Raw genomic sequence first — 27962 nt, forward strand, 5'->3', positions numbered from 1 at the left:
GATGCTTGGTGCTTCTCCACTGGTCTGTTTCCTGCAAATGTGGCATTGCCAATTGTAGCCCACATGGCCTCTCTGTTGGCTTATCTCTGCTCAATTTGTGCAGCTTTCCTTGGCTGACATTTCATGGTGAAAGGTTAATAAAATAGGTACCTGTCACTCCGTTTTTCTGTATGCTTAACAAAACACTGTTGAAATCCTGAGAACTGTTTGCTAATCTTGTTCCCAGAATGTGCTGTCCCCAACTGCCAAACTGCAGGATGCACTCACTCCCTCACTGGGTTGCAGGAAAACCGCCCACTCGCCCTGACCCGTCAATGAACTTCCCTCCCTGCCCTCTCCAAGAAAAGTATATAAGCTCTGCTTAAGCTGTTCTCGGGGCTCTCTCTCTTTGCTCTATTCAAGTGAGCTCTGAGCCCCAGCATGCTGGACCCCCAATAAACCCTTTGCTGTTGCATGAGACAGTCTCTTGGTGGTCTCTTCCTCCGACGCTCGCCCGACCTTTACAATGGTACTTGGGGGTCTCCACTACAGCTTCAACTTCACCTCTAAGAGTCTTTTAGTCTCCTCCTTGATGTCTTTTGCAACCCATTGTTCATTTAGTAGCTTATTACTTAGTCTCCAGGTGTTGTAGTAGCTTTTATTTTTTTATTTTATCATTGATTTCTAATTTCATTCCATTGTGATCTGATAGAATGCAGGGTAGTATCTCTACTTTTTTATATGTGTTAAGAGTTGCTTTGTGGAATAATATATATGTCTATTTTAGGAAGGATCCTTGTGCTGCTGAGAAGAAAGCGTATTTGTTCATTGAAGGATGAAATATTCTATTTGTCAGTTAAGTCTAAGTTATTGATTGTATTATTGAGTTCTATAGTTTCTTTGTTCCGCCCTTGTTTGGCTGATCTATCCAGTGGTGAAAGAGGTGTGTTAAAGTCACCCAGAATTATTGTGGGTGGTCTATTTGACTCTTGAAACTGGGAAGAGTTTGTTTGATGAATGTAGATGCTCCATTGTTTGGAGCATATAAATTTATTATTGTTATGTCTTATTGATGAATGATTCCCTTAAGGTAGTATAAAATATCCTTCTTTATCCCTTTTAATTAAGCTCTGTTTAAGCTGTTCTCAGGGCTCTCTCTCTTTGCTCTATTCAAGTGAGCTCTGAGCCCCAGCATGCTGGACCCCCAATAAACCCTTTGCTGTTGCATGAGACAGTCTCTTGGTGGTCTCTTCCTCTGACGCTCACCCGACCTTTACAATGGTACTTGGGGGTCTCCACTACAGCTTCAACTTCCTTCTCACATCTCCATGCATTGCCCTCAATGATCCACCTCTGCCAGCCATACCCTACCTGCCTACAATTACCACTCAGTTAATCCCTATCAGTGGTTTAATGCACTCATTAAGTTAAGGCTCTCACAACCCAATCACTTCACCTCTAAACCCCCTTGTACTTTCTCACTGTCCCAAACCATAACAATAAGACATGGTAATGCAGCTTCTAGGCTTATAATTATTATCCTGAAATTGGCTATCCATTGGTAACTTCCCAGTAGCCTTCTACTGTGATCCCACCTGGGCGCCAAGAAATCCAGTCGTAACCCACTGCTGTTGAGCAGGCTCATTCCCAAGAGATGGTTGTGTCCAGGCATCCTTGGCCCCGAGTCTCTCAGATGGAACGAGTGTTTGTATTGGATCCAGGCACTTTGGTTTCTTACCCCTGTTCAAACCTCAACTCTGGCCTTTATAACCCCAGTGGGGAAGGTCAACGCAGGAAAAACAGCATGTGAACACTGTGTGACCTCCAAGGGCTGGGTGGTGGGGCCTTTCCACCCTGGGTTTCAAGATGTCTTATCTGGGCTTTCTGGGCACTTGACAGCCTTACTGGGACGCCTCCTCCATAAAGAAATACTGAAAACTCTAGTCTACAATTCACTGGATTAAAGGTGAATACAACCAGGCTGAATTACATACATTTCCTTTTCTTCTGGGACTTTAAGAGAAGGTAAAACCATTTTGCGGGCTCCTCAAGGGATTGGGCGCTAGGCATTATACCTGTGATGTCCAAAGGGGAAGTCAAGTCTGGTTCTATCTACCTATACCCTGACCTAAGCATGTTTACTAACCCCATCTGCTGTGTTTTAAATTATTTAAGTAATATGTATGACGCAAACACTTGGTTGGCGAGCCTTTCTCTTTTTTAACCTTTGAGATGGTTTGCATGAGAGCCAACTTGGAGAGAGTCATCACATAAGGATAATTCCCTCCACTGCATTCCCTAAAGCCAATCATTTATATTTGGTGCCCATATGAACACCCACCTGAAAAAATACCGACTTTTACCTTGGACCTCCCTTCATAAAGGACTTAAGAGTTTTAACTGCACATTGGAGTCTGTACTATTACCAGGCACATAAGAGAAAATAGCAAGTTGATTTATTCTCAACTTGTAACTATAGCACATATTTAATTAGAAAGGTATACTGAAATTAGCAAATTTATCTTCAAAACATTTTCCAAGTATACTGAATCAAACAAAATAACTGAAGAAAAAAAATCCCATGTAAAGGGTAGCATCACATGGTCTAAACTGTTCCCTTTCTGCACTTGACCTCTACCCGGCTTCAGTGTCTTTTGTAGAGGATAGAGTGGCCCCAAAGATGTTTGTGCCGCAAGCCTTGGAAACTGAGTATGTTAGATTATGTGGTAAAAGGTACTTTGCAGATGTGAGTAAGGTGTTATGGACCTTAAAATAGGGAGGTTATCTTTGATTATCCATATGGGCTTAATCTAATCTCATAAGCCTTTAAAAGCAGTAAATTTTCTCCAGCTGCAGTCGGGGAACCATTGCAGTAGGAGAACACAGGGGATTGGAAGCGTGAAAAGCATTTCACTCGCTGCCATTTGCTTGAAGTTGGAGAAATCCATTTGTAATCAAGGCTCTAGAGGCTGAGAACCACTTCTGTCCAGTGAGGAAGCAGGGACCTTAGTCCTGCAACCAAAAGGAGACAAATTTGAGCCAAAAACCCTTATGGGCCTGGTGGTATAATTCCTCCCCCCCACTTCCACAAAGAACAAAACTGACTGCATCTTGGTCAGGAGGAATGAAGACAGCAGAGTTTGTTCTATAGAACTGTGACACTTCTGAACAACAGAATGGGGAGAAAATAAATTTGTGTGGTAATAAACCACTGAAGAGACGGTGATTACTTGTGACAGCAATAGAGCAATAAACACAAGCCCTTTTAATTGTTAAGAGGACGCCTTTCCTGCAACCGGCTTATTGACTTGATGATTTTTTATTTTATTTTACCTGGGAAAGTAGTACTGACATAAAGAAACGTGACTGTGTCTTAGTCACATTGCGGGCCTCTGTTGCATCACTGTAGTGATACTAGTAACGTTCAAATAACATAAGACAAAATTTGAAGATACTGGTTTTCAAAAACTATTTGTTTACTTAAGGCTCACACAGGAGTTGGTTTCTTGGTCCTACATGTGTACTAAATAATACTACCCTTTTGGCTATGGTTGAGTAATTCAGGAATGGTTACCTGACCCTTTTCAGGCCCATTTGAGTGGAGAATAAGGGAGACTGTGTAGAAAGAAGCTCAGTGGCTAGAGCCCTGGGATATGAGTCCCTTGACCTTTGGAGTCAATTTAAGAACAAGGTCCTTTAGCATAGAAAGGGAAAGTGGAACACTTCATTATTTAACAACCTTGTCTCTTGGCAGATCAAGTATGCCAGAGTTTAGAAAAAATGTTCATGAGTTATTTACTCCAAGCCGGAGTCTTGTTCTTGAGTCTATTCTTGATCCATGGTGGGAAGAAGGATTCGTGAGTGGTTCCTGTTCAATCCAATTTAACCCAGGCTCTTCCATGGTCCTGAGTCCTGTGTCCTCGGCCTACTTGGTCATCTCCTATGTGTAGTCCTCTTGCAGTACATTGGGCATCCACCTCTCATTTTTAGACCCATACTTCAACCATACTCCCATTAATTCTTTGGCCCCAGGGGACCCTACTTCTTATCAGCCACTGGCTAATAATCACACCCAATTTTTCTCCAGAATAGAGTGAAGTGATGTTGATGGTGATGCATGTGGAATAGTTAGTGAGGTCTTGGGATCTTTTGGGATGAGCTTCAAGACGAGGAGCTCCTTGGCACTGCCAACATGAGCCTCCTTTTTTTTTCATAATTCCAGTAGAATTATGCTCAAAGAGTCTGATTCTCCTGCCATCTTGAGCTGAATTGTCAAATGTTCACTATATTATTCTAAGCTTTGTTACATGTAATGGCTCCAGGCAAGGATTGGGGAAGGGAGAACAGACGTATGAGTTGTTAGTGGAACTTTAAGAGAGACTCTTAGAGTACCATGAACTTCACTCTGTGGATGCTGCCAGTTTATGGCAAAGGGAGGGAGCTGGGGGATAAATAGAATATTTTATTCTTCTTCCTCTATCCAGTGTTCTTCAGGGGCTCCCCCTTAGCTGTACCCAGAAAAAGCTGACCCCTTTAATTTAGTCCATTTGTATTGGCCTCTCAGAGCTCAGCAGCTTGGAAATGAACTGGAGAGTAACTGGCCTAAATAGCATGGGACTAGGAAGAGCCAAGGCTCCAGCAGAACTCACTGAAGACAGTCCTAAAGTTCTATAGAAGCAGAGGTGCAGAGATTGAGGGAGCATGGGTGTAGGCGAGAATATGCTCTGAGGAATCTGAAACTCTTAATCCAGAGTACTAGGTCTGGGGGGACAAATGGCAACATAGGTAATGACTGTGGGGCACTTTGGAATACCTTGTTAAATACTCCAGAGGACAGATTTATGGGCACTTCCTGGAGAGCTTTCTCATTTAAAAATAACTATAGCACTCAGATTCCCTGAGAACTCTGTGTGCATGTGTACATTTATGTGTATGTGTGTGCATGTGCGCACATAACCATCAGGAAGCAGGGGTGTGAACTGTACAAGACACCTTCTGGGATTATTGCCTTATTCATAAGCAGTCCTTGTATTCTGGGAACAGCCCTTGACACACAGGAATTGGTTTCTTGGTCCTACATATGTACTAAATAGTACTGCCCCTTTGTCTATGGTTGAGTGATTCAGGAATGGTTACCTGACCCTTTTCAGGCCAATTTGAATCCTTCCTTAGTATTTTTCTAACTGAAAATACACAAATTTCTTTCTAGTGTGGGTGAAGGGGGCATTGCTAAGTGGAATATTCAGCTATGGTTGGTTCCCTGTTTCCTGACATGTGGAGGAAGCCATTTGCTTTGAGAGGAAACAAGATCAACCCACAAGAAGCAGAGGCAAGAAGAGTCGACTTCAATTGCTCTTGAAGTCCAGCCACACCTGTAAACGTGACATTTGAATATTCAGTCCTTTAATATGTAAGTTAGTCCAGTGTTCTTTCAGTCAATATCATTTTTGGTCAAAAAAATAATTGCTTGAGTTGTGCTTTTTTAAAAATTTTATTCTAATTTGTTATACATGACAGCAGAACACATTACAATTCATATTACACATGTAGAGCACAATTTTTCATATCTCTGGTTGTATACAAAATATATTCACACCATTCGTGTCTTCATAGATGTACTTAAGGTAATGATGTCCATCTCATTCCACCATCATTTTTAAAGCCCTTACCCCCTCCCTACCTCTTTTGTTACTATTGCTCTGTAATATAGTTTAAGGTCTGGTATAAGGATGCCATCTGCTTCACTCTTCCTGCTAAGGATTGCTTTAGCTACTCTGGGTGCCTTACTTTTCCAGATGAATTTCATGACTGCTTTTTCTATTTCTATGAGGAATCCCATTGGGATTTTGCTTGGAATTGCATTAAATCTGTATAGTGTTTTTGGTAGTATGGTCATTTTGATAATATTAATTCTTCCTATCCAAGAGCAAGGTATATCTTTCCATCTTCTAAGGTCTTCTTTGATTTCTCTCTTTAGGGTTCTGTAGTTTTTTGTTGTAGAGGTCTTTCACCTCTTTTGTTAGGTTGATTCCCAAGTATTTTATTTTTCTTGAGGCTATTGTAAATGGGGGTAGTTTTTTCTCATTTCCCTTTCAGAGAATTTGTCACTGATATACAGAAATGCCTTTGATTTATGGGTGTTGCTTTTGAATCCTGCTACCTTGCCGAATTCATTTACTAGTTCTAGAAGTTTTCTGGTGAAGCTTTTTTGAGTATTCTAGGTATAGAATCATATCATTGCAAGTAGTGACAATTTGGTTCTTCTTTTTCCTATCTGTATCCCTTTAATTTCTTTTGTCTAATTGCTCTGGCCAATGTTTTAAGAACTATGTTAAATAGAAGTTGTTAAAGAGGGCATCCCTGTCTTGATCCTGGGGCTTAGCACAGATAGCTTTTACAATGTTGAAATGTGTTCCTGTTATCCCTAATTTTTCTAGTGTTTTGAACATGAAGGGGTGCTTGCTGTATTTTGTTGAATACTTTTTCTGTATCTATTGAGATGATCATATGGTTCTTATCTTTAAGTCTATTGATCTGATGAATTACATTTATTGATTTCTGTATGTTGAACCAACCTTGCATCTCTGGGATGACCCTCACTTGATTGTGGTGCACTATCTTTTTGATATGTTTTTGTATTCAATTTGCCAGAATTTTGTTGAGAATTTTTGCATCTGTGTTCATTAGAGATATTGGTCTGAAGTTTTCTTTTTTGATGTGTCTTTGCCTGGTTTTGGAATCAGAGTGATACTGACCTCACAGAATGAGTTTGGAAGTGCTGCCTCTTTTTCGATTTCCTGAAATAAATTGGAAAGTATCAGTATTAGATCTTCTTTAAAGGTCTTGTAGAACTCAGCTGTGTATCCATCTGGTCCTGGGCTTTTCTTGGTTGGTAGACTTCTGATGGCGTCTTCTATTTCATCACTTGAAATTGATCTGTTGAAATTGTGATTCAATTTGGGAAAATTATATGACTCTAGAAATTTGTCAATACCTTTGGTATTTTCCATTTTATTGGAGTACAAGTTTTCAAAATAATTTCTAATTATCTTCTGTATTTCTGTAGCGTCTGTTGTGATATTTTTTTTCCATCATGTATGTTAGTAATTTAAGTTTTCTTTCTCCTCTTCGTTAGCATGTCTAAGGGTTTGTCAATTTAGTTTTTCAAAGAACCAACTTTTTGTCAATTTTTCAATTGTTTCTTTTGTTTCAATTTCATTTATTTCAGCTCTGATTTTAATTATTTCCTGTCTTCTACTGATTTTGGTATTGATTTGTTCTTCTTTTTCTAGCGATTTGAAATGTAATGTTAAGTCATTTATTTGTTGACTTTTTCTTCTTTTAAGGAATGAACTCCATGCAATGAACTTTCCTTTTAGTAAATATCCCAGAGATTTTGATACATTGTATCTATATTCTCATTCACCTCTAAGAGTCTTTTAGTCTCCTCCTTGATGTCTTTTGCAACCCATTGTTCATTTAGTAGCTTATTACTTAGTCTCCAGGTGTTGTAGTAGCTTTTATTTTTTTATTTTATCATTGATTTCTAATTTCATTCCATTGTGATCTGATAGAATGCAGGGTAGTATCTCTACTTTTTTGTATTTGTTAAGAGTTGCTTTGTGGAATAATATATATGTCTATTTTAGGAAGGATCCATGTGCTGCTGAGAAGAAAGCGTATTTGTTCATTGAAGGATGAAATATTCTATTTATGTCAGTTAAGTCTAAGTTATTGATTGTATTATTGAGTTCTATAGTTTCTTTGTTCCACCCTTGTTTGGCTGATCTATCCAGTGGTGAAAGAGGTGTGTTAAAGTCACCCAGAATTATTGTGGGTGGTCTATTTGACTCTTGAAACTGGGAAGAGTTTGTTTGATGAATGTAGATGCTCCATTGTTTGGGGCATATAATTTTTTATTGTTGTGTCTTGTTGATGAATGATTCCCTTAAGGTAGTATAAAATATCCTTCTTTATCCCTTTTAATTAACTGTGGTTTGAAATCTACTTTATTTGATATGAAGCTAGAAACCCCTGCTTGCTTTTGCAGTCCATGCGAGTGGTATGATTTTCCCCAACCCTTCACCTTCAGCCTGTGTATGTCTTTTCCTATGAGATGAATCTCTTGGAGGCAGCATATTGTTGGGTCTTTTTTTAAAAATCCAATCTACCAGTCTTGGTCTTTTCATTGGTGAGTCTAGGCCATTAACATTCAGGGTTATTATTGAGACATGATTTGTATTCCCAGCCATTTAAGTTTTGGTATTTTTGGTATTTAACTCGACTTGGTTTCTCCTTTCATTAGTTTTTCCTTTAGTGTAATACCTCCCTTTGCTGATTTTCATTGTCATTTTTCAATTCCTCTTCATTGAATATTTTGCCAAGGATGTTCTGTAGTTGTAAATCCTTTTAGCTTTTGTTTATCATGGAAGGTTTTTATTTGATCATCAAATCTAAAGCTTAATTTTGCTGGATATAAGATTCTTTGTTGGCATCTTCTTTCAGAATTTGATATATATTGTTTCAGGATCTTCTATATTTCAGGGTCTGAGTTGAAAAATCTGCAGATAATTGTAGTTTCCCTGAATATGTAATCTGATTCCTTTCTCTTGTGGCTTTTAATATTCTCTCCTTATTCTGTCTGTTAGGCATTTTCATTATCATGGGTCTTGGTGTGGATCTGTTGTGATTTTGTACATTTGGCATCCTGTAAGTCTCTTGAATTTGGCTTCCCAAATCATTCTTCATGTTTGGAGACTTTTCTGATATTAGTTCATTGAATATATTGATTGCTGATTCCTTTGGTTGACAACTCTATTCCTTCCTCAATATTTAAGAGTTATTGAACTCTTAAATTTGGTTTTCTTATGCTATCTCATATTTCTTGAATGTTATGCTAATGGTTTCTTATTATTTTCACTGTGTGGTCTACATTCTTTTCTCTTTTTCTTTGTTTCTGTTATTCTTTTTTTTTAAATTTTTTATTGTTGGTTGTTCAAAACATTACAAATTTCTTGATATATCATATTTCACAATTTGATTCAAGTGGGTTATGAACTCCCATTTTTACCCCATATACAGATTGCAGAATCACATCAGTTACACATCCATTGATTTACATATTGCCATACTAGTGTCTGTTGTGTTCTGCTGCCTTTCCTATCCTCTACTATCCCCCCTCCCCTCCCCTCCCCTCCCCTCTTCTCTCTCTACCCCCTCTACTGTCATTCATTTCTCTCCCTTGTATTATTTTTCCCTTTCCCCTCACTTCCTCTTGTATGTACTTTTGTATAACCCTGAGGGTCTCCTTCCATTTCCATGCAATTTCCCTTCTTTCTCCCTTTCCCTCCCACCTCTCATCCCTGTTTAATGTTAATCTTCTTCTCCTGCTCTTCGTCCCTACTCTGTTCTTAGTTACTCTCCTTATATCAAAGAAGACATTTGGCATTTGTTTTTTAGGGATTGGCTAGCTTCACTTAGCATAATCTGCTCTAATGCCATCCATTTCCCTGCAAACTCTATGATTTTGTCATTTTTTAATGCAGAGTAATACTCCATTGTGTATAAATGCCACATTTTTTTATCCATTCGTCTATTGAAGGGCATCTAGGTTGGTTCCACAGTCTTGCTATTGTGAATTGTGCTGCTATGAACATCGATGTAGCAGTGTCTCTGTAGCATGCTCTTTTTAGGTCTTTAGGGAATAGACCGAGAAGGGGAATAGCTGGGTCAAATGGTGGCTCCATTCCCAGCTTTCCAAGAAATCTCCATACTGCTTTCCAAATTGGCTGCACCAATTTGAAGTCCCACCAGCAATGTACAAGTGTACCCTTTCCCCCACATCCTCGCCAGCACTTGTTGCTGTTTGACTTCATAATGGCTGCCAATCTTACTGGAGTGAGATGGTATCTTAGGGTGGTTTTGATTTGCATTTCTCTGACTGCTAGAGATGGTGAGCATTTTTTCATGTACTTGTTGATTGATTGTATGTCCTCCTCTGAGAAGTGTCTGTTCAGGTCCTTGGCCCATTTGTTGATTGGGTTATTTGTTATCTTATTGTCTAATTTTTTGAGTTCTTTGTATACTCTGGATATTAGGGCTCTATCTGAAGTGTGAGGAGTAAAGATTTGTTCCCAGGATGTAGGCTCCCTATTTACCTCTCTTATTATTTCTTTTGCTGAGAAAAAACTTTTTAGTTTGAGTAAGTCCCATTTGTTGATTCTAGTTATTAACTCTTGTGCTATGGGTGTCCTATTGAGGAATTTGGAGCCCGACCCCACTGTATGTAGATCGTAGCCAACTTTTTCTTCTATCAGACGGCGTGTCTCTCATTTGATATCAAGCTCCTTGATCCATTTTGAATTAACTTTTGTGCATGGCGAGAGAAAGGGATTCAGTTTCATTTTGTTGCATATGGATTTCCAGTTTTCCCAGCACCATTTGTTGAAGATGCTATCCTTCCTCCATTGCATGCTTTTAGCTCCTTTATCAAATATAAGATAGTTGTAGTTTTGTGGATTGGTTTCTGTGTCCTCTATTCTGTACCATTGGTCCATCCGCCTGTTTAGGTACCAGTACCATGCTGTTTTTGTTACTATTGCTCTGTAGTATAGTTTGAAATCTGGTATCGCTATACCACCTGATTCACACTTCCTGCTTAGCATTGTTTTTGCTATTCTGGGTCTTTTATTTTTCCATATGAATTTCATGATTGCTTTCTCTATTTCTACAAGAAATGCCGTTGGGATTTTGATTGGCATTGCATTAAACCTATAGAGAACTTTTGGTAATATCGCCATTTTGATGATGTTAGTTCTGCCTATCCATGAACAGGGTATATTTTTCCATCTTCGAAGATCTTCTTCTATTTCTCTCTTTAGGGTTCTGTAGTTTTCATTGTATAAGTCTTTCACCTCTTTTGTTAGGTTGATTCCCAAGTATTTTATTTTTTTTGAAGATATTGTGAATGGAGTGGTTGTCTTCATTTCCATTTCAGAGGATTTGTCACTGATATACAGGAATGCCTTTGATTTATGCATGTTGATTTTATATCCTGCCACTTTGCTGAATTCATTTATTAGCTCTAATAGTTTCTTTGTAGACCCTTTTGGGTCTGCTAGGTATAGAATCATGTCACCTGCAAATAGTGATAATTTAAGTTCTTCTTTTCCTATTTTTATGCCTTTAATTTCTTTCATCTGTCTAATTGCTCTGGCCAGCGTTTCGAGAACTATGTTGAAAAGAAGTGGTGAGAGAGGGCATCCCTGTCTTGTTCCAGATTTTAGAGGGAATGCCTTCAATTTTTCTCCATTCAGAATGATGCTAGCCTGAGGCTTAGCACAGATTGCTTTTACAATATTGAGGTATGTTCCTGTTATCCCTAGTTTTTCTAGAATTTTGAACATAAAGGGATGCTGTACTTTGTCGAATGCTTTTTCCGCATCTATCGAGATGATCATATGGTTCTTATTTTTAAGTCGATTGATGTGGTGAATAACATTTATTGATTTCCGTATATTGAACCAGCCTTGCATCCCAGGGATGAATCCTACTTGATCATGGTGCACAATTTTTTTGATATGTTTTTGTATCCGATTCGCCAGAATTTTATTGAGGATTTTTGCATCTAGGTTCATTAGAGATATTGGTCTGTAGTTTTCTTTCTTTGAAGTGTCTTTGTCTGGTTTAGGTATCAGGGTGATGTTGGCCTCGTAGAATGAATTTGGAAGTTCTCCCTCTTTTTCTATTTCCTGAAGTAGCTTGAAAAGTATTGGTATTAGTTCCTCTTTAAAGGTTTTGTAAAACTCTGCTGTATACCCATCCGGTCCTGGGCTTTTCTTAGTTGGTAGTCTTTTGATGGTTTCTTCTATTTCCTCAATTGATATTGGTCTGTTTAGGTTGTCTATATCCTCCTGACTCAATCTGGGCAGATCATATGACTTAAGAAATTTATCGATGCCTTCACTATCTTCTAATTTATTGGAGTATAAGGATTCAAAATAATTTTTGATTATCTTCTGTATTTCTGAAGTGTCTGTTGTGATATTGCCTTTTTCATCCCGTATGCTAGTAATTTGAGTTCTCTCTCTTCTTCTCTTCCCTAGCATGGCTAAGGGTCTGTCGATTTTGTTTATTTTTTCAAAGAACCAACTTTTAGTTTTGTCAATTTTTTCAATTGTTTCTTTTGTTTCGATTTCATAAATTTCAGCTCTGATTTTAATTATTTCTTGCCTTCTACTTCTTTTGCTGTTGTTTTGCTCTTCTTTTTCTAGGATTTTGAGATGAAGTATGAGATCATTTATTTGTTGGTTTTTTCTTTTTTTAAGGAATGAACTCCAAGCAATGAATTTTCCTCTTAGAACTGCTTTCAATGTGTCCCATAGATTCCGATATGTTGTGTCTGTGTTTTCATTTATCTCTAAGAATTTTTTAATTTCCTCCTTGATGTCTTCTATAACCCATTGATCATTCAGTAACCTATTGTTCATTCTCCAAGTGATGTATGCTTTTTCCTTCCTTCTTTTATCGTTGATTTTCAGTTTCATTCCATTATGATCAGATAAGATGCATGGTATTATCTCTACTCCTTTATATTGTCTAAGACTTGCCCTGTGACATAATATATGATCTATTTTTGAGAAGGATCCATGTGCTGCTGAGAAAAAAGTGTAACTGCTTGATGTTGCGTGGTATATTCTATATATGTCAATTAAGTCTAGGTTATTAATTGTGTTATTGAGTTCTATAGTTTCCTTATTCAACTTTTGTTTGGAAGATCTGTCCAGTGGCGAGAGAGGTGTGTTGAAGTCTCCCATGATTATTGTATGGTGGTCTATTAGACTCTTGAACTTGAGAAGAGTTTGTTTGATGAATATAGCTGCACCATTGTTTGGGGCATATATATTTATGATTGTTATGTCTTGTTGGTGTATGGTTCCCTTAAGCAGTATGTAGTGTCCCTCTTTATCCCTTTTGATTAACTTTGGCTTGAAATCTATTTTATTTGATATGAGTATGGACACTCCTGCTTGTTTCCGAAGTCCATATGAGTGATATGATTTTTCCCAACCTTTCACCTTCAGCCTATGTATGTCTTTTCCTATCAAATGCATCTCCTGTAGGCAGCATATTGTTGGGTCTTGTTCTGTGATCCATTCTACTAGCCTGTGTCTCTTAATTGGTGAGTTTAAGCCATTAACATTTAGGGTTATTATTGAGATATGTGTTGTTCTTCCAGCCATATTTGTTTATTTCTGTTACTAAATATGGTTTGTTTTCCTCTTTGATTATTTCCCCCCCCCTTTACTGTCCTACCTCCCACTGTTGGTTTTCATTGTTATTTTCCATTTCCTCTTCCTGTAATGTTTTGCCGAGGATGTTTTGAAGAGATGGTTTTCTAGCTGCAAATTCTTTTAACTTTTGTTTATTGTGGAAGGTTTTAATTTCATCTTCCATCCTGAAGCTTAATTTCGCTGGATTCACAATTCTTGGTTGGAACCCATTTTCTTTCAGTGTTTGAAATATGTTATTCCAGGATCTTCTAGCTTTCAGAGTCTGTGTTGAAAGATCAGTTGTTATCCTGATTGGCTTACCCCTAAATGTAATCTGCTTCCTTTCTCTTGTAGCTTTTAAAATTCTCTCCTTATTCTGTATGTTGGGCATCTTCATTATAATGTGTCTAGGTGTGGATCTCTTATGATTTTGCACATTCGGCGTCCTGTAGGCTTCTAGGATTTGGGATTCTGTCTCATTCTTCAAGTCTGGGAAGTTTTCTCGTATTATTTCATTGAATAGATTGCTCATTCCTTTGGTTTGGAGTTCTGTACCTTCCTGTATCCCAATGACTCTTAAGTTTGGTCTCTTAATGTTATCCCATATTTCTTGGATGTTCTGCTCATGGTTTCTCAACAGTCTTGCTGAGCTGTCTATGTTCTTTTCAAGTTGAAATACTTTGTCTTCATTGTCTGATGTTCTATCTTCTAAGTGTTCTACTCTGCTGGTAGTATTCTCCATTGAGTTTTTAAGTTGGTTTATTGCTTCCTGCATTTCTAGGATTTCTGTTTGTTTGTTTTTTGTAACCTCTATCTCCCTGTATAGTTGATCCTTTGCTTCCTGGATTTGTTTGTGTAATTCATTGTCGAAGTGATCTTTCATTGTCTGATTTTGCTGTCTAATGTCTTCCTTGATACTCCAGATCATCTGAAGCATGTATATCCTGAATTCTTTATCTGACATTCCATCTGCTGCAGCTGTTACCTCTTCTAAAGTTGAGTTGAACTGCATTGCTTGTGGTCCTTTCTTTCCTTGTCTTTTCATACTGCTTGCGTTTCTTTCTGCTTGGTGAAACTGTTGTGTTTTTGAAATATTTTTTCCCCTATATATTTATATTGCTCTTGTATAGTTGAAAAGTCTCCCTTGCAGGGTCGGGCGGCGGTCTGCCTACCTTGCAGGCGCGGGCGGCGGCTCTGCTCTGCCCCTCCTCCAATTTGTGTGAGGTGTCTACCATGCCCGTGGACCCGTGGGCCTGTTCTGCCGGTCGGTTGCAGGTCTGCCTACCTTGCAGGCGCTGGCGGCGGCTCTGCTCTGCCCCCCCTCCAATTGGTGTGACTTGTCTACCACACCCACGGACCTCTGGGCCTGTTCCGGGCACGGGCGAAGGCTCTGTTCTGCTCCTACTCCAATTGGGGTGACGTGCCTACCACCCCGGCCGGCCACTGGGCCTGTTCCACCGGTCGGTCGCAATTCTGCCTACCTTGCGGGCATGGGCGGCGGCTCTGCTCTGCCCCTACTCCAAATGGGGTGACGTGTCTGTTGCACTGGCAGGCCACTGGGCCTGTCCCGCTGGTCGGTCGCAGGTCTGCCCACCTTTCGGGCATGGGTGGCGGCTCTGCTCTGCCCCTACTCCAATTGGAGTGTTGTGACTACCATGCCGGCAGGTCGCTGGGCCTGTTCCTGGCACGGGCGGCGACTCTGCTCTGCCCCTACTCCAATTGGGGTGACGTGTATACCACGCCGGCAGTCCGCTGGGCCTGATCCGCCGGTCTGTCACAGGTCTGCCTACCTTGTAGGCGCGGGCGGCGGCTCTGCCCTGCCCCTCCTACCATGCCCTCGGACTGCTGGGCCTGATCTGCAGGTTGGTCGCAGGTCTGCCCACCCTGCGGGCACGGGTGGTGGTTCCGCTCCGCCCCCACTCCAATTGGGGTCACGTGACCACCACACCGGCGGGGCCTGATCTGGGCGCCGGCGAAGGCTCTGCTCTGCCCCTACTCCAGTTAGGGTGACGTGTGTACCATGCTGGCAGGCTGCTGGGCCTGACCCGCCAGTCTGTCGCAGGTCTGCTTACCTTGCAGGCACGGGCGGCGGCTCTGCCCTGCCCCTCCTACCACGCCCGTGTACCACTGGGTCGCAGGTCTGCCCACCTTGCGGGCGCGGGTGGCGGCTCCGCTCCGCCCCCTCTCCAATTGGGGTCACGCGACCACCACGCCGGCGAGCCGCTGGGCCTGCTCCGGGCGCGGGCAGCGGCCCGGCTCTTCCCCTCTGGCTCGACGACAAAGCGAGAGAGACTCGGGTGTCTGTGACTCACCCTCCCTACCAGGAAACCAACTGTTTCTGTCGCCGCTGGTATTGATGAAGTTCTCTCCTCTGCTGCTTTCTGATGACATCAGATCTCTGCCATGTTCGTATCCTGTGCGAATGGCAGCATTTCGTTCCCTTTGCCGGGTAACCAAAGCAACGGGTGAGTCCTGACCGGCCCTCACAGGCCCTGTCTCAGTCCTGTTGCCGCTGCCCACGAAGGCTTGGTTGGTATTTACCTCCACAGTACTCAGCAGGACCCGGACCGAGAAGCAGTTTCCGCGGGTTCCTTAGCCCTGGGCCAGAGCAGTTCCGGGAGCCGGAACTCGGCCACTCCGTGCTCGGTGTATGCTCTGATAAGAGCAGGCTCCAAGAAGCAGTTTCCACGGGTTATTTAGCACTGAGCCTGAGTAATCTGTCTGCAAGCCGCAGGCGAATGGCAGCCTGAAATTACCTGTTCTATGGCTGAATGAGCTGCGGTCAGTCGAAAACAGGGATGGTGATGTCAGCTCTCCAAGATGGTGGCTGCTGGCCTCCTCTGTGGTCTGACCGGTGTGGAGAACCGAATTGGACCGCTTCCTTCCCCCGTCTCGAACCCAGAATTCAGCACTGAGTACGGTGCTTGCCTGGCTGGCAGAAACTGCAGCGCTGTATCCCTGTGTCGCTATCTCCTCGTTTCCCAGCGCGTGCTGCAGACTCTAGCCGCGGGGCGATTTGCTGAATAAGCAGTGTTACCCTCCGTGCGACAAATCTCTCGCGTTTGAGTACCCGTAGCCGATCCTCGTGCGATGGAAATCCTTCCTCCAGGTTCCGGAGCACCCCACTATTGCTGGAAATTCCTAACAAGATAGCCTTTAGCCGTCCTGACTCGTCATACTCCCACACAGTGACGCGGCACACGGGGGCAATGCACTCCCCTCGCCTCCATCTTCCTGTCCTACATTCTTTTCAATATTAAATGTCTTCATTGTCTGAGGTCCTGACTTTCAAGTGGTCTAATCTGTTGGTAGTGCTTTTAATTGAACTCTTAATTTGGTTTATTGTTTCTTTCAAAGATTTCTGTTTGTTTTTTTTAGAACCTCTATCTCCCTATTGAAATAATCTTTTGCTTCCTGTATTTGTTTATGTAGCTCTTTGCCAAAAAAGATCTTTTGCTGTTTGTATTTGCTCTCTTATATCATATTTTAATTCACAAAACATTTTAATGTTTAATGTCCTGAACTCCTTCTCTGTAATTTCTTCTGCTGTGCTGGCCATGGATTTTAATAATGTGGTATCTTGATTTGTTTGGAGGCATTTTCTTCCCTTGTCTTTTCATATTGCTGTGTGTCTTCCCTTCTAGCACTGTGGATCCTAGGTGTTACTGTTTTTACCTTATAGGCTTATAGTGCCCCTGTAGGGATCCAATACCTCTCCTTTGAGGTGAAGGACGATGTTATCAGATACCAATATAAACAGTATGCACCCTAAAAACAAATGTTTGCTAATAAGACATTTACAGTTTGGTCACAATGTACATAAATGGTGAATTCAATTATTACCTACAATATACTCGGTAGGTTTGTAAAAGGGGTTACAATTTCTGATGGTGAACAAAGAACAAGGGGTGAGGAGTAGGATGATATGCTGAGGAGGTAGGAGGTGAGGATATAGAGTAGTTATATCTTAGAAAGTGTGAAAGAGAAATCTAAAGAGGAAAATTAGTAGCAGGAGAAGGGAGAGAAAGTAATTTGGGGTAGACAAGTAAGTGGGAAGATAGTAGAGTACATAAAACAAACACACACATATATATCAAGAGAAATTAAAAATGTTAAAATAGAAATTGGTGGGACAAAATAAAGGTGGGACAAAATAAAAACTAAAAAAGAATAAAAAAAATATGCAACACAAATGTAAGATATTATTTAGACATCCAAGTCCTCAAAATCCTAATTCTCACATGCAAAGTACTTGGTTTCACATATGTTGGGGATGTGAGGGTGGAAGAATGGAGAAGGAGAAGAAAAAAAAAATCTTGAAGGAAGACACAGGGCTTGTTTGGGTTGGAGATCAGTATCTTTCCCACTTCCCTTCTCATCCAATAGGTGGGGTCATCTGTTGTTAGCTGGTATCTCCACCCTTGGGATGGTGAAGGTAACCAGGCTGTCACTGTGCCAGGTTAGCAACTGCCTGGGAGACGGGGTAGTTAGAAAGTGGGTACCTGGAAGATGGTGATGAAGGTGACCCAAGATGGAGGTGCCTGCTTTCAGTGGTGGGGTGTCAGATTGGGTTGGGGGAGCTGGGCAATGGCATTGGACAATGAGTTCAGAGATGAACTCTATAGCATGCAGTGTGTGGCTGTTGCTGACTTCAGAGCCTGTGTGAAGTTCCTGGGTGCAGGCAGGCCACTGTGTGTAGGGGACTATGTCCACTGCTACAGAGTTCCAAGATGGCGGCCACCGGGGGAGCCCCACATTGGTAGATGGGGCTCCACAGGGGATTGGTGGCCGGAGTTCCTGTGTGTGGGAAGCTGCCAGGTGTCCTGCGTGGGAGCAGCTTCGGTGATTTCTACTCAGGTGGGTGACTGAAAGTTCTGCATGGGTGCTAATTGTCCCAATCGGGTACCTGGTAGTCCTGCATGGGCGAGTAGTTGGGAGACCTGCTCTGATGCCGAGGCCTGGAGCCCTGGATCGGCACAGTGCCCATGATTCCAGGGTGGGAGCAGGAATATCTCTCTGAGAGGCAGTATTCTCACTACTTGGGTCCCAAGTCATGGAGCGACACAGAATGCTGCCTCCCTCTGGCCCACCATCTTGGATCCTCCTTTGAGTTGTGTTTTTAACAGAGTCTATACTAATTCTGTCACATGTAGTACAGTTTATCATATGGATCAGTTGACAGGATATTGAAAGCTAGAGAGATACTAATGGATAGAGGTTAAGATGAGAAGCTTGAATAAAGCTCTGACTTAGAAGGTTGAGGAGGGTCATTTGGTTGGAGAGTATTTAAGGCAGGAAAAACATGTACAAAAGAATAGTGGTTTCAAGTCTGAAGGTATATTTACAGATGAGGATAAGTTAGAGTCAAAACGTGTGTACTGGAAGACAGAGTTGAAAAGGAGCTTCACTGTTGATAACTGAATTCCAGGGTAAACAGTTTATGCTTTGTTATAATGGACACTGAAATTTTTGAACATGGACATGATCCTGTGAAAGTTGTATTTCAGGAATAATGATGGGGTACTTTGCAGTGTAAATCAAGAATAAGTGGTGTTAGATATTCAAGTTGGAAGGAAATTACAGTCTCCTCTGTGAGAGGGACCATGGCCTGGATTTTGTAGTTAAAAGTGGAAAAAGAAAGGGAGAAAGGCACTTCTAATTCCTGTATCCTTCACATTGTTTAGAGTGACTTAACACCTTACATTCATGTAACTCAAGAAATTCAAGTAATATTATGCCAACATTATCAACATGTTTTGATATTCCAGTATTTTGTTAGAATTTTAAAATAGCTCCCTAAAATCACATTGTTGAATTATTGAGGATATTTGGTCCTTGACAGATTTAAAAATAACCCCAGTTAAATTAATTAGAAACAAATATAATGATTTAAGATGGCAGATTAGAGAAAGGCTGCATTCCTAGTTGTTTTTGCCAAAACAGACCATATTTTAGGCCATAAAACAACTCTTAGCAAGTACAAACACACACACACACACACACAAAAAAAAAAACTGACATAATTCCTTGCATCTTATCAGATCATAATTAATGAAATTAGAAATCAACACAACAAAACCCTACAGAAACTATGTATACATATGGAGAATGAATGATACACTTCTGAATGATGAATGGGTGATAGAAGAAATCAAGGGAGAAATGTAAAAATTCTTAGACTCAAATAAAAATAGTGATGCAACATACCAGAACTTCTAGGACACTATGAAAGCAAGTGTAAGAGGAAAGTTTGCAATTAGGAATGCCTACATAAGAAAATCAGAAATATTCCAAATTAACTACCTAATGATGCATCTGAAGGCCCTTGAAAAAGAACAATTACAAAACCAAAGTAGAAGGAAATAAGATCAAAGCCCAAATCAATGAACTTGAGAATAAAAAAAAAATACAAAGGACCAATGAAGCAAAGAGTTGGTTCTTTGAAAAGGTAAACAGAATTGATAAACCTTGGTAGCCAAACTAACCAAAATAAAAAGAGAAAACATGTAAATTAATATTAGAGAAGAAAAAAGGAAAATCACCACAGAAATCCAGAAGATCACTAGGTAATATTTTGAAGACTTATACTTCAACAAATTGGAGAATCTAGAATAGACAGATTCTGATAAAATTGAATTAAGGGGACATAGAAAGCCTAAGAGACCAAAAACTTAAGAGAGAGAAGCAGTAAGAAAAAGGCTTTTAACAAAGAAAAGCCCAGGACCAGATTGACTCTCAGCTAAAATCTACCAGACCTTTAAAGAAGAAATAATGCCAATACTCCTCAAATCATTCCTTGAAATAGAAAGGGATGAAATACTTCCAAATTCATTCTATGAAGCCAGTATCATATTCATATCAAACCACAGAAGGACACATCAAGGAAAATCACCAATATCCCTGATGAACTTAGATGTGAAAATACTTAATAAAATATTAGCAAATTGTCCTCAACCACATATTAAGAAGATTGTACATTATGACCAAATTAGTTTTATCTCGGAGATGCAAGGATGATTTACATACACAAATCAATAAATGCTATTCATCACATAAACAGAATTAAGAACAAAAACCACTTAGTCGTCTCATTAGATGCAGGGAAGGCCTTTGGCAAAATTTAGTACTGATTCATGATAAAAAACACCAAACAAATTAGAGATCTAAAGAACCTACCTCAACATCACAAAGGATATATATGAAAACCTAAAGCCAACCTCACAGTGAGAAATGGAGAAAAATAAAAACAACAGAAAGCACTTACTTTAAAATATAGAAAAAGATCAGGATGTCCATTTACCACTTGTATTTTATAAAGTTCTAGAAATCCTAGTCAGAGCAATTAGGCAAGAAAAAGAAAAAGAATAAAAATAGGAAAGGAAGAAGTCAAATTATCTGCAGATGATATTGCATATGATATGATCCTGTTTTAGTTAGCTTTTTCACAGCTGTGACTAAAATATCTGACCAGAACAATTTTAGGGGAGGAAAAGTTTATTTGGGGGCTCATAGTTTCAGAGGTCTCCGTCCTTAGACAGCAGGCTCCATTCCTCTGGCTTAAAGTGAGGTAAGACATCATGGTGGAAAAGTGTGATGAAAGGAAACTGAGAGAGAGAGAGAGAGAGAGAGATCTCCATTTGCCAGATAGAAATATATACCCCTCAAACCATACCCCTAATACCCCACCTCTTCCAGCCACACCCTACCTGCCTTCAGTTACCACTCATTTAAGACCCTCAAGGGATTATTTCACTGATTAGATTAAGACTCTCACAACCCAATCACTTCTCTGAATTTTCTTGCATTGTGTCACGTGAGCTTTTGGGGAACATCTCACATCAAAATCAAAACGGATCCTATACCTAGAAGATCCAAAAAACTCTACCAAAAAACTGCTAGAGGGCTGGGGTTGTGGCTCAGTGGTAGAGCGCTCGCCTGGCATGCACGAGGCACTGGGTTTGATCCTCAGCACCACATTAATGTAAAATAAAGATATTGTGTTCACCTAAAACTTAAAAAATAAATATATTTTAAAAAAACTGCTAGTAATAAATTCAGCAAAATAGGAGTTTACAAAATCAACATACAAAAAATTTATAGCTTTCCTATGTATCAACAATCTGCTGAGAAAGAAATCAGGAAAACAATTCTGCTCAAAATAGCCTCCAAAAGAAATACCTAGGAATAAATCTAACCAGAGACGTGAAAGACCACTAAAATGAAAACTATAGAGCAGTGGAGAAAGAAATTGAAGAAGATCTAAGAAGAAGGTCCTTCCCCATGTTCATAGATAGAGTTAATATTGTTGAAATGGCCATACTACCAAAAGCAATATACAGATTTAATGCAATCCCCATCTAGATACCAATGATGTTCTTCACAGAACTAAGAAAAAATAGTTCTAAAGTTCATTTGGAAGAATAACATGTCCAGAATAGCAAAAGCAATTCTAAGCCAAAAGAGCAGTGCTAGAGGCATTACAATTCCTAACTTCAAATTACACTACAGAGCTATAGTAACAAAACCATATTGTACTGGCATAAAAACAGACATATAGACCAGTGGTATAGAAGACACAGAGACAAACCCATACCTCTACAGTCATTCATCATGATGCTTGACAAATGTGCCAAAAACATACAGTAGAGAATAGCCTTTAAACAGATGTGCTGGGAAAAGTGGCTATCCATTTGTAGAAGACTGAAACTAGACCCTCATCTCCCACCCTGTACAAAAATCACCTCAAAATGAGTCAAAGACCTAGGAATTAGACACTGTGCAACTCCTTGAAGGAAACTTAGAGTCAACACTCCAGCATATAGGCATAGGCAATCACTTTCTCAATAAGACCCCTAAAGCTCATGAAATAATGCCAAGGGTTAATAAGTGGTATGGCATCAAATTCAAATGTTTCTACACAGAAAAGGAAACACATAAGAATGTGAAGAGAGAATCTAAAGAATGGGAGAAAATATTTGCCAGCTACTTAATATCAAAAACATAATAATCCAATTAATAAATGGGAAAATGGATTAAACAGACACTTCTCAAAAGAAGAAATACAAATGACCAACAAACACATGAAAACATGTTTGACATCATTAGTAATTAGGGAAATGCAAATCAAAACTACACTGAGATTTCATCTCACACCAGTCATAATCAGTCAATAATAATACAAATAATAATGAATGAATAATAAATGCTGGAGAGGATGTGGAGAAAAAGGATTTTTACACTGTGGGTGGAATTGTGAATTAGTACAACCACTATGGATATCAGTATGGAGGTTTCTCAAAAGATGAGGCATGGAACCATGATATGATTCAGCTATCCCACTCCATGGTATTTATCCTAAAGAATTAAGGTCTTTATGCTATAGTGATACATGCATACCCAGGTTCACAGCAGCACAATTCACAATAGCCAAACTATGGCACCAGCCAAGGAAACAATCAATGGATGAATGGATAAAGAAAATGTGGTATACATACACATGAAATTTTATTCAGCCACAAGTAAAAATAAAATTGTGTCATTTGCAGGAAAATGAAACTAGAGACCATTATGCAAAGTAAAATAAAATTAAAAATTAGTCATATCAGTAGTTAAAAGGTCAGGTGGCAAAATTAGACATGTCTAGAGTTGTCTAGAGCTGGCCTACTATATCAGCTCACTATAGCTGGCTGCTAAATTTTTAAGAACTTAGCTAGTTTTAGCTAACTATCGTTATTATTAAGATTAAACCATAAAAGCTAAAGTAAATATTATGAAAAACAAAGGTAAGAAATATTCCATACCCATATCCTAATTATTTTTTCTACATTTTTCCTATTAACTATGTTCTTGAGGTTATTTGTACCTATTTCATTAGTACAATAGGAATACTCAGTAATGGTTTGCCTACTATGCTTCTCTCTTGATATCTCCATTTTCAGTGATGTCATGCGGATATCTTGAAATCATGTGTAGGTGGTAGGAATATTTATACCCCAGAAACTGGTAAATACTAGAAATTAGGTCTTGATTTATTTTGTTGATGGTCTAGACTAAGGGCTGGCAAATTATGGCCTATAGAAATTAGGTGTTGATTTATTTTGTTGATGGTCTAGACTAAGGGCTGGCAAATTATGGCCTATAGTTCTGCCACTTGTTCTTGTGAATTACAACTGGTTGGAACACAGCCACTTCTCTTCTTTTCCTTATTGTTCATGGCTACTTTCTTGTTACAAAGGAGAGGACCAAAAATTTGCAACACAGACTTTTTGGGTCACAAGCCCTTGGAAAAATAATCCCTGATCTTAAAAAATGATGAAGTAATGTTAATAAACAAAAATGTGTTGTCTCTGTTACGTTTGAGTGGCTCAGAATACTGAGAATGGTTCAAAATACTTTCAGTATTCAAAAATTTTTCTTTCTATTCAGCAAGGCAGTTTCTCATATCACAGGTGAATTCTGACCTACATTTTTGTTGTTTTCTTCTTTTGTCTCAGATATAAATGCTCAGGTTGGAGCTACATTCAATCATCAGTTGTAACCACGTATTGACTGTGGATATAGCAATTCAGCAAAGATCAAAGAAAACATTTTGTGAGAATCAATTTCTTCTATGGGATTCATAATAAAGAATATTGTGTGTCCCCAAAGACTACCTATTGTTTGATTATACTTATGTGAAATGTCTAGAATGAACAAATTCTTAGAGATTAGAAAGTAGTCTGCCTGCATACTACCTAGTTATGTTTTTTTTCAGGATATTCACAGTTATGGAAATATCACCATCATCTGATCTTGGAATATTTTTAATGCTCTAGAAAGAAACTCCATGTCATACACACCAGCAATTATTCCCCATTGCCACTCCCTAATGCCTCTGCTCCAGACCCTCTGTGAACAAAGAGATTTTTAGTCTATTGCTATAGCTATAATTAGCTGTTTAAAAAGAATATTATATATTTTACAATTATTCATATATTATGGCATACATAGTTATAATGATACCATGTATCATTTTTATAGGGGAACCAGTTGTTAGGTATTTACCGGCCCACCAATGGACAGATCTAGGATCAAATTATGAGAAATTTAGGTAAATCATTCAGCCCTTCTAAGCCACAGTGTTCACATCTGCACTCTGTTGCAGTAAGAAGTTATAAATATTACCTACTAGACAATGGACAGCAAATTTGTCCTATAAACTGCCAGGCAGTAAATATCCTTGACCTTGTGGGTCATTTGGTTTCTGTCATAATTACTCATCTCCTTCAAGGTAGCCCAAAAGCAGCCATAGGTAATACACAAATGAATGGGTATGGCTATGTCCCAATAAAAAGTTTATGTAATTAACAGGCAGCAGGCTGGAGTTGGCCCATGAGCTGCAGTTTGTTAAATCCTGCACTAAATCATACATTTCTCAAACGTGTGAATTATGTCTATTTTCATAAAACTCATGTCCTTCAAATTTGGCACTGTTCCTAGAACACATAGTAAGAGATCAATAAATATTTTTGAACTGTGAATACAAAAACAGCCATGAAAATGAATGAACAAATGCTACTTAAAAACAACGTGGTTAGTAGTCACACGTTTGGCAAAGGAGGCCAGAGGCAAAAGGAATATATACCATGTAGGTCTATTTCTATAAAGTTCAAAAACAGGCAAAACTGGACTCCTGCTTCCCACCATGATGGAGAGAGCAGAAATTGAATTCACCCTCCCAGCCAGCAAAATATTTTGTAAGCCAGCCTGCTTACAAAATAAGCAGACAAAATATATCTTCAGTGGTTTATAACAATGCAAGCAGGCCGCCCTGGACTTCTACCTGCGAGGAAGGGAGGCAAAGGAGATGTGCTCTCTGATGGTCCCGTTTACCACCCACAGTAGTTTCCAGGTGGCAGCGCAGGAAGTAGGAGCCCCAGAACACTCCAATTAAAAACTAGAGATTGTTAGACTGGATAATAAAAGCTAGTCCCAACTGTATGCTATCTGATGTTCTTCTTGGTGATGAGGAAAAGAAGCTTTATGGCCAGAATCTAGACACTGAAGAGCAACTCTGTGCCTCTGCCTCACAATATACAGAGGGAACACCAGAAAAATGCAAACCCATTTTTATTGGCCTGTATGTCTCAAATCTTTACGCACCTACGAGTCCCCTGTGTTGTCTGATATGAGTGTCAGACACCTATGTGTTTTTCCCCCTCCTTAGAACAAAGCCAATGAAAGAACACAGAGTGACCTCCTGGTCATCTTTCCTGTGACCAGAGGTTGATAAACTGTGTCTGTGGGCAAATTCTGTCCACCATCTGTTTCTCACATAGCTTTATGAGATATGATTCATATACGAGGCCATCCACCCAGGTACACTTAAAACTGTGCAATTCAATGGCCACTGGTGTGTTTACAGAGCTGTGTCACCATGATCACCACAATCAGTTTTAGAACATATTTACCACCCCCAAAAGAGACAATGTATCCATTAGTTATTGACTTCCAATCACTAATTTGTTTCTATAGATTTACATTTTCTGGATGTTCCATTAAGGGAATATTACAACAAGTCACCTTTTATGTCTGGCTCCTTTCTTTTCACATAGAGTTTTTAAGGCTCATCCATGTCATTCAATGAACTAGCACTTTGTATGGCTGAGTGATATTCTGTGGTATAGATATGCCACATTTTGTTTATCCAGCCATTGGTTGAAGGATACATTGTTTCCAATATTCATTATGAATAAGGCTATTATTAATATTTGTATACACGTTTTTGCCTGAATATAGGTCTTTATTTCTTTCGTTTATATATAGCTAGGAATGGAATTGCTAGGTTAAGCAGTAATTTTATATTCAACATTTTACGGGGTATCACACTGTTTTTCAAAGGCGTTCCTCTAATTTACATTTCATTCAGTAAAATATGAGGATTCCAATTTCCTCACCTCTTTAACACTTGTTATTGTCTTTCTGCTTGATTGTAGCCATTCTTGTGTGAAGCAGTGTCTCATTATGGTTTGATCTGCATTTCCCTGATGGATAATGATATTGAACATCTTTACATGTGTTTATCAACCACATGCATATTTTTAGATTTCCATTTGTTTTTTTAATAAAGTTTTGTTGAAATAGTCTTGCTTTTTTTTTTTAAACACATTGTCTATGGCTGCTTTTGTGCTATAACTGTGAAGTCGAATAGTTGCAAGAGTGTCATCTGGACCACAGAGTCCAGTATACTTTTCGAGTAAATAAAGCCTTTTATGGAAAGAACATTCTGACCCCTGCCCTAGATCTAAGGCTTCTGCTATCCTAGAGTTTAACAACCATCCCAGGTTTTCAGGGACTCAGGTATTTTCTGAAATGCAGAATTTCCATTGCTGAAAACTAGAAAGTCTTGGGCAAACTAGTACGGTTAATCACCCCACCCATTATTGAATGAACGAACAAAAGAACTGCTTTCCATTTTGGAAGCAAGATTCATGGTGACATATCCTCCAAATAATGTATTTCTAAAACGTGAAGATTTTCTCAGGGTTAGCCTTTCCTAGGAGTAGGGTAGAAGAACTTGCAAGTATATCAGGGCACACGAGCGCTCTCCTAAAGATAAAACCACAAAGGAGGTAACCAGAGACCACCCTGGAAACACACACGGCCCTTCACATTACTGAACCTCAGATCCATGTCTGCGTCCAATTCTGTCCCTGACCTTGACCCATGTATAGTTTTCTATCGTTGCATAAAAAGTCACCACATACTCAATAGTTTAAAATATCACCCAGGGAGAAGTACTTCTGCAATGACAGTGTCAGCACCTCTGAAAACTCTTTCCCTAATAAAAGCAATGAGAAATTGGCAAAAGTCTTCAGAGTTAACTTTTACATGAACTCTGCATATTAACCAAACACTTGCAATGATATGAGGATAATTTATTTAAGAATAACAGCTGACTTATGGTATAAACAGAATTTGGCATTTAAAATCATGCTTGTTCCATCTTCTGCACTCAAGTTCCACAGTACCCTTGAAAACCAACGGCCTTACAACCATGGTGCCTAGGAACACTAGCAGCCTTACCTTTACCAGGGAGGACAGAATAATTGTAGAAAATTATTGTAGAACTATTGTAGATAGTTCTCCCATCCCTGTCTGGAAGCTTGGGAAAACCTCTACCATGTGGTAAGCAGCTTTTATCCATCATGGGCTCCTTGCCATGTTGTTCTGTCTCACCACAGGCCCAAAGTGATCATGGACTGGAACCTCTGAAACCATGAGCCGAAATGAACTTTCTTCCTATTAAGTTTATTTATCTCAGACATCTTGTCACACTGACAAGAAAGCTGACTAACACACAGAATCTTTGAAAAGATCAGTAAAATCGACAAGCCTTTAACTAAACTTGCCAATAAAAAAGAAGACTCAAATTACTAAAATCAGAGATGAAAGAGAAAACATTGTTATTGCATTTGCAAAAAAATAGAAAGAACAATAAAAGGGTACTATAGACAATATCCCTACAAATTAGAAAGCTCAGATGAAATGGACAAATTCCTAGAAACATCTGAACTACTGAAGCTGATTCAAGTTGAAATGGATCATCTGCATAGACCTATAACAACTACAGGGATTAAATTAATAATAATAATGATAATAATAATAATAAATTTACAAACTATACACTTAGAAAAGGCTAAGCTCAGAATGGTGAATTCTTCTAAACATTTA

The sequence above is a fragment of the Marmota monax genome, unplaced genomic scaffold (assembly GCF_021218885.2).
Source record: "Marmota monax isolate L192 unplaced genomic scaffold, Marmota_monax_Labrador192_F-V1.1 WCK01_AAM20220418_F8-fsc00017, whole genome shotgun sequence".
Classification (NCBI taxonomy): Eukaryota; Metazoa; Chordata; class Mammalia; order Rodentia; family Sciuridae; genus Marmota; species Marmota monax.